The sequence below is a fragment of the Lepus europaeus genome, unplaced genomic scaffold (assembly GCF_033115175.1).
Source record: "Lepus europaeus isolate LE1 unplaced genomic scaffold, mLepTim1.pri SCAFFOLD_673, whole genome shotgun sequence".
NCBI lineage: Eukaryota > Metazoa > Chordata > Mammalia > Lagomorpha > Leporidae > Lepus > Lepus europaeus.
Window position 1 is genome coordinate 25,001 of NW_026909541.1, and position 7,394 is coordinate 32,394.

A 7,394-nucleotide genomic window follows, 5' to 3' on the forward strand; every position below is an offset into this window, starting at 1 on the left:
ATCAATCAATAAATCAATAAAGCTTTCCTCTGAGCAAATCCCGCCTGAGGCTGATGACTCGGTCAGTGGACACAGATGGGCTGTGAGGGAGCGACTCCTCCATCCCTTCCTTCCGTCTCGCTAGGAGACGCCGCCATGGTGGAGCGGCATGGTTGCCAGAGCCTACTGCGCTCTGCCGTCTTCCCTGACTCCCTCCATCGTACCCACCCCCGGAAAAGGACTCCGCTCCATCGGCTGGATGTCTGGTGGGATCGCTCAGCCTACACGTCTCCCACGGGACATGCCTTCACCCAGGCCTGGATTTGCGGGAGGGTCCTGCTCCTTGGTACTGTGTGTGCCTGATTGCCCCTTTGCCCGTGTTGTACCTACTGATATCTAGGAAGGAGCCATGATCATCTGTCACGATCACAGCGAGACTGTGTCTCACGCGTGTCCCTGGCCCAGGCCCCATCCAGCAGATGAGAAATGGCTCTCTCCCGGCTCCCGACCCCCAACCCTGTGTAAGAAGAATCTCCTAAAATAATTAGAAATGGAAATTATGGTCATGTAGAGGGAGGAGATTCAGACACGTGCTGTGGTCTATGGCACGGGACACAACATGAAATGGGGCTGCTTGGGTCTTGTTTTAAAGCACCAGAAGAGGTAATCAGGGTTCAAAAAGGATTATTTGTTTGCTTGTTGTGAGGCAGAGCATCAGAACAGAACAACCTCCATTTGAACATGATTCTCTCTCTCTCTCTCTCTCTCTCTCTCTCTCTCTCTCTCTCTCTCTCTCACACACACACACACACACACACACACACACACACACACTTTTCTACCCAGCCATCTCTCAAGGTATTCGCTTATTCTTTCATTTATATGTGAGGCAGGGCATCACAGAGATCGGTCTTTGGGATCCTTGGGATCTTGCGAATGCTGTGCATATTTCAAAGAAATGAAGTATCCGCGGGGGGGGGGGCCAAAATGCCCTTGTTTAGTTTCGTTTGGGCTCTCTCGCTCTCTCTCTCTCTTACACACTCTTTCTAGCTCTCTCTCTCTCTCTCTCTAACACACACACACACACACACACACACACACTCTTTTCTATCCAGCCATCTATCAAGGTATTCGCTTATTCTTTCATTTATATGTGAGGCAGGGCATCACAGAGATCGATCTTTGGGATCTTGCGAATGCTGTGTGCATATTTCAAAGAAATGAAGTATCCGCCGGAGGGGGGGTGGCCAAAATGCCCTTGTTTAGTTTCATTTGGGCTCTCTCGCTCGCTCTCGCTCTCTCTCTCTCTCTCTCTGTCTGTCTCTCTCGGCAGAACGTCACAAAAAATTCAATTCAAACATGATTATCTATCAATCTACTGCGAGGCAGTGGAACAGGGGAAAAAATCTCCAAACAGTGTTTACTGTGAGGCAGAGCATCACAGAAATCTGAATTCCTACACCACTCGCTAGCTCGATCTATTGCGAGGCAGAATGTCAGAAAAATCTTGATTCGATCATAATTACCTATCCATCTCTCTCTCTCTCTCTCTCTCTCTCTCTCTCTCTCTCTCTCTCTCTCTCTCTCTCTCTCGGTAGAGCATCACAGAAATCTCGATTCATACACCACTATCCATCCACCCTGAGGCAGAACATCAGAAAATTCACCAAACATGATTACTTATTTCTTTAGTGCAAGGCAGAGCATCAGAAAAATCTAAAATTCCTACGCCATTATCTAACTCTTCATTCATTCATTCATTCATTCACTGAAAGGCAGACATCTCAGTTCAAACACGATTATCTATGATCGATCGATCGATCAAAAAAATCACGAATCAAAAGCAATTATTGATTTGTTTATTGTGAAGCGGAGTACCAGAAATGCCATGATTCAAACATGACTATTTCAGGGCTGGTGCTGAACACCAAAAGTGATTGTTGATAGCAAGGCAGAGCATCAGAAATATCCCACACCCACTCATGTCTCTTTCACAGATTTACATTTGCACTTGGGCGACATGGTACTGTATTCCCATCCCACACACATTAGCAGGGAGCTGGATTTCATGGAGTGCAGCCGGGACTCAAACTGCTGCTTTCTCCATCCATAGGGATGCCTATGTCAGGGGTGGGGGTGGTGTGTGCACGACCATGACAAGCCCCAGATGGGACTTTTTTTTTTTTTTCCTTAATCAAGGTTGGTATCACGGATGGACATCTTCCTTATAATCCTAATTTACAGTCATCGATGCCACTGGATGGGGGCCGCGGCGGGGTGTGGTGGGGTGCGGTGGGGCGCGGCGGGGCGGGGCGGGGCGCGGCGGGTGGGAGAAGTCATTTGAACTCAAAATGGAGTCTTTAGTGCCAGAGTGTCAGGAGCCATTTTGAATCTAAAAGGAAGGTCAATAGGTGCAGAAATTGAACACTGGGTGGCGGGTCAGCACCCAGGTCTGCTCAATCGTAGTGATCTTTGGAAAGCTGAAAATGCTAAGGGTGAAAAACACCGGAGTGAGGCAGTTGGGGAGGGGGGTGTCATTATGCCCTGGTGAGTTACGTTTGGGATGCCTGCCGCTTTGAGTTCTGCTTGGCTGCTCTGCTTAACATACAGCTTCCCATGAATAGGTCCTGGGAGCACCTTTTCCTTATATGAAGGGAGAGAGATGACATAGATAGGAGAGCCAGGAACCAGTGGATGAAAACAATCTCCCTCCCTCCCTCCCTCCCTCCCTCCCTCCCTCCCTTCCTTCCAACACGGCTATCTATCTATCTATCTATCTAGAGCATCCGGAAAAAAAATCACAATTCAAAAATGAATGTTGATTTATTTGGAGGCAGAGCATCAAAAAGTACCAATTCAAACTCTGTCATCTATCTATCTATCTATCTATCATGAGGCAGAATGCCCAAAAAAATCACGATTCAAAAATTTTCCTTCCTTCCTTCCTTCCTTCCTTCCTTCCTTCCTTCCTTCCTTCCTTCCTTCCTTCCAAGGCAGAGTACCAGAAAAATCATGCATCTGGACTCAAAATGGAATCTTTCCTACCAGGATAGCGGAGCCCTTTTGAATCTAAAAGGAAGGTCAGTAGGTGCAGAAATTGAACACTACGTGTTCTAAATCAATCAAGCCATCTTAAGAAATAAGTGCCCCACAGTAGGTGGGACTGGACCAGGTCAAGACATTTTAGCAAGAAGTAGGAAGAGCCCACACTCTGATATAAGATGCTAATGTTCCAAGTGGTATTTTATTTATTTATTTTTTAAGTACTTCTCCAGGGTACCTGTCTTCAGAAATTTTTCTTTCATAAGATCTATTTATTAGGTAGGAAGGAAGGAAGGAAGGAAGATTGCTTTTTTTTTTTTTAGTTATGTATTGGAAACAGTTATAGAGAGGCAGAGACAGAGACAGAGACAGAGTCTTCCATCCCCTGGTTCACCTCCAGATGGCTGCAATGGCCGGAGCCATGCTGATCCAAAGCCAGGAGCCAGGAGCTTCTTCCAGGTCACCCACATGGGTGCAGGGGCCCGAGGAGGACTTGGGCCATCTTCTGCTGCCTTCCCACACCATAGCAGAGAGCTGGATCGGCCCCAATACAGCGCAATCTTTATTTTTAAAAAAAATGTTAAAAGATTTATTTATTTGGGGCGGGCGCTGCAGTGCAGCGGGTTAATGCCCTGGCCTGAAGCACCAGCATCACATAGGAGTGCCATCAGATGGAAGACCTCTCTCTGCCTCTCCTCTCTCTGTGTGACTCTGACTTTCAAGTAAATGAAAAACTCTGAAAAAAAAATAGATCTATTTATTTATTTATTTACTTACTTACTTACTTACTTACTTATTTGAAAGAGTTACACAGAGAGAGGAGAGGCAGAGAGAGTGAGAGAGGTCTTTTGTCTGATGGTTCACTCCCCAATTGGCTGCAATGGCTGGAACTGCGCAGATCTGAAGCCAGGAGCCAGGAGCTTCTTCTGGGTCTTGCATGGGGGGGTGTAGGGGCTCAAGGACTCGGGCCATCTTCCACTGCTTTCCCGGGCCATAACATAGAGCTGGATTGGAAGAGGAGCAGCCGGGACTCAAAACTGGCACACATAGGGGATGCTGGCGCTTCAGGCCAAGGCGTTAACCCGCTGCACCGCAGCAGCGCCGGCCCCCAGTGCAATCTTTCTTAAAAAAAAAAAAAAAAAAAAAAAAAAGAAAGAAAGAAAGAAAGAAAGAAAGAAAGAAAGAAAGAAAGAAAGAAAAAAAATCTCAAGGGGACTCGGCTCAGCTGTGACTCCGTGATCTGCTAATATGAGATCTATTTCCAGTCCCTCCTCTTCCATTTCCAATCCAGCTCCTTGCTAATTCACCTGGAAAGCCACGGGAAGATTGACCCACTACTTGAACCAGCTGGGAGATGTGGGACAGATGAAACTCCTGGCACCTGCCTCCTGGATTTGCCCTGGCCACCCAGAGCCCATCCAGCAGATGGAAGACCTCTGTTTCTCTCCCAACCCTCAGCCAGTTACCCCATACCTTTTCCACATACATAAGGATAAATTAAATTTAAAAAGAATTGGCTAACTAAGTCTCTGAAAAGGGGGGGGAGGGGGATGGGCTGGCCCTGGGCATAGTAGGTTAAGCATCTGCCAGTGTGTGTGGCTCCATGCTCTGATATGAGATGCTGATGTCCCAAATGGTGTTTTTTTTTTTTTAATTTATTTATTTTTTTGACAGGCAGAGTAGACAGAGAGAGAGAGACAGAGAGAAAGGTCTTCCTTTGCCGTTGGTTCACCCTCCAATGGCCGACGCGGCTGTCGCGTTGTGGCCGGCGCACCGCGCTGATCCGAAGGCAGGAGCCAGGTGCTTCTCCTGGTCTCCCATGGGGTGCAGGGCCCAAGCACTTGGGCCATCCTCCACTGCACTCCCTGGCCACAGCAGAGAGCTGGCCTGGAAGAGGGGCAACCGGGACAGAATCCGGCGCCCCTGGCCGGCGCCGCGGCTCAATAGGCTAATCCTCCGCCTTGCGGCGCCGGCACACCGGGTTCTAGTCCCGGTTCGGGCACCGATCCTGTCCCGGTTGCCCCTCTTCCAGGCCAGCTCTCTGCTGTGGCCAGGGAGTGCAGTGGAGGATGGCCCAAGTGCTTGGGCCCTGCACCCCATGGGAGACCAGGAGAAGCACCTGGCTCCTGCCATCGGATCAGCGCGGTGCGCCGGCCGCAGCGCGCTACCGCGGCGGCCATTGGAGGGTGAACCAACGGCAAAAAGGAAGACCTTTCTCTCTGTCTCTCTCTCACTGTCCACTCTGCCTGTCAAAAATAATAATAATAATAATAATAATAATAATAATAATTAAAAAAAAAAAAAAGAATCCGGCGCCCCGACAGGGACTAGAACCCGGTGTGCCGGCGCTGCAAGGCGGAGGATTAGCCTAGTGAGCCGTGGCGGCGCCGGCCTTGTGTTTTTTTTGTGTTTTTTTTTTTTTTTTTAAGAGCTTCTCCAGAGTACCTGACTTCAGGAATTTTTATTTTGTAAGATCTATTTATTTGAAAGAAAGGAAGGAAAGATAGATTTATTTATTTATTTAAAACACAGAGTTACAGAGAGGCAGAGGCAGAGAGAGGCAGAGTCTTCCATCCCCTGGTTCACTGCCCAGATGGCTGCAATGGCTGGAGCTACGCCGCTCCAAAGCCAGGAGCCAGGAGCTTCTTCCCAGTCTCCCACGTGGGTGCAGGGGCCCAAGGACTTGGGCCATCTTCTACTGCTTTCCCAGGCCATAGCAGAGAGCTGGATTGGCCCCAGTACAGTGCAATCTTTAAAAAAATAATAATAATGATAATAATCTTGGGCTGGCGCGTGGCTCACTAGGCTAATCCTCCACCTTCGGCGCCAGCACACCGGGTTCTAGTCCCGGTTGGGGTGCCAGATTCTGTCCCGGTTGCTAGTCTTCCAGTCCAGCTCTCTGCTGTGGCCTGGGAAGGCAGTGGAGGATGGCCCAAGTCCTCCCTTGGGCCCTGCACCCATAAGGGAGACCAGGAGAAGCACCTGGCTCCTGGCTTCGGATCGGTGCAGCGCGACAGCCGCAGCGGCCCTTGGCGGGTAAACCAACAGAAAAGGAAGACCTCTCTCTCTCTCTCTCTCTCTCTCTCTCTCTCTCTCTCTCTTTTTGACAGGCAGAGTGGACAGTGAGAGAGAGAGGCAGAGAGAAAGGTCTTCCTTTTGCCATTGGTTCACCCTCCAATGGCCGCCGCGGCTGGCGCGCTGCGGCCGGCGCACCTCGCTGTTCCGAAGGCAGGAGCCAGGTGCTTATCTTGGTATCCCATGGGGTGCAGGACCCAACCACTTGGGCCATCCTCCACTGCACTCCCTGGCCATAGCAGAGAGCTGGCCTGGAAGAGGGGCACCGGGACAGAATCCGGCGCCCCGACCGGGACTAGAACCCGGTGTGCCGGCGCCACTAGGCAGAGGATTAGCCTGTTGAGCCATGGCGCTGGCCGGAAGGGAAGAAGAAGGAAAAAAAAAAAATCTTAAGGGGGCTCAGCTCAGCTGTGACTCTGTGATCCACTAATATGAGGTCCATTTCCAATCCAGCTCCTTGCTAATTCACCTGGAAAGCAACGGGAAGATTGACCTACTACTTGGGTCCCCGAGCCCAGCTGGGAGATGTGGGACAGATGAAGCTCCTGGCACTTGCCTCCTGGATTTGCCCTGGCCACCCAGAGCCCATCCAGCAGATGGAGGATCTCTCTTCCCCTCCCAACTCTCAGACAATCACCTCATAAACTCTTTCACATAAATAAGAGTGAGTTAATTTTAAAAAAGAATTGGCCAATTAAGTCTCTGAAGGGGGGGGGGGGATTGGGCTGACCCTGGGGCATAGTAGGTTAAGCATCTGCCTGTGGCTCCAGTTTGAGATGGAAGGGCTCTCTGTAACTCTGACTCTCCGGTAAAAAAAATAAAAAAAAAAAAAAAATAAAGATAAAAATATTTCAAAAAAGAATTACTATTATTATTATTATTATTATTATTATTATTATTATTAGGGGGCCTGTGCTGTGGTGTAGCAGGTAAAACTGCCACAAGCAGTGCCGGCATCCCATATGGGCTCCCGTTCAAATCCCATCCCATCCCAGCTGGCTGCTCTCTGCTGTGGTCCGCAAAAACAGTAAAAGGTGGCCCGAGTCCTTCTGCCCCTGCACTCCCACGGGAGACATGGAAAAAGCTCAGGCTCCTGGCTTCGTATTGGTGCAACTCAGGGTGTTTCGACCACCTGGGATGTGAACTGGTGGGTGGGAGACCTCTGCCTCTGCCTCTCTGTAACTGGCTTAACCACACTGGTCCTGTGTGTAGAAATTTGCTGGCATCACAACTTGTATGAATGAAGCAGATTTCATAATATAAAGACACTGCTGGGACTGGCATTGTGGTGCATCAGG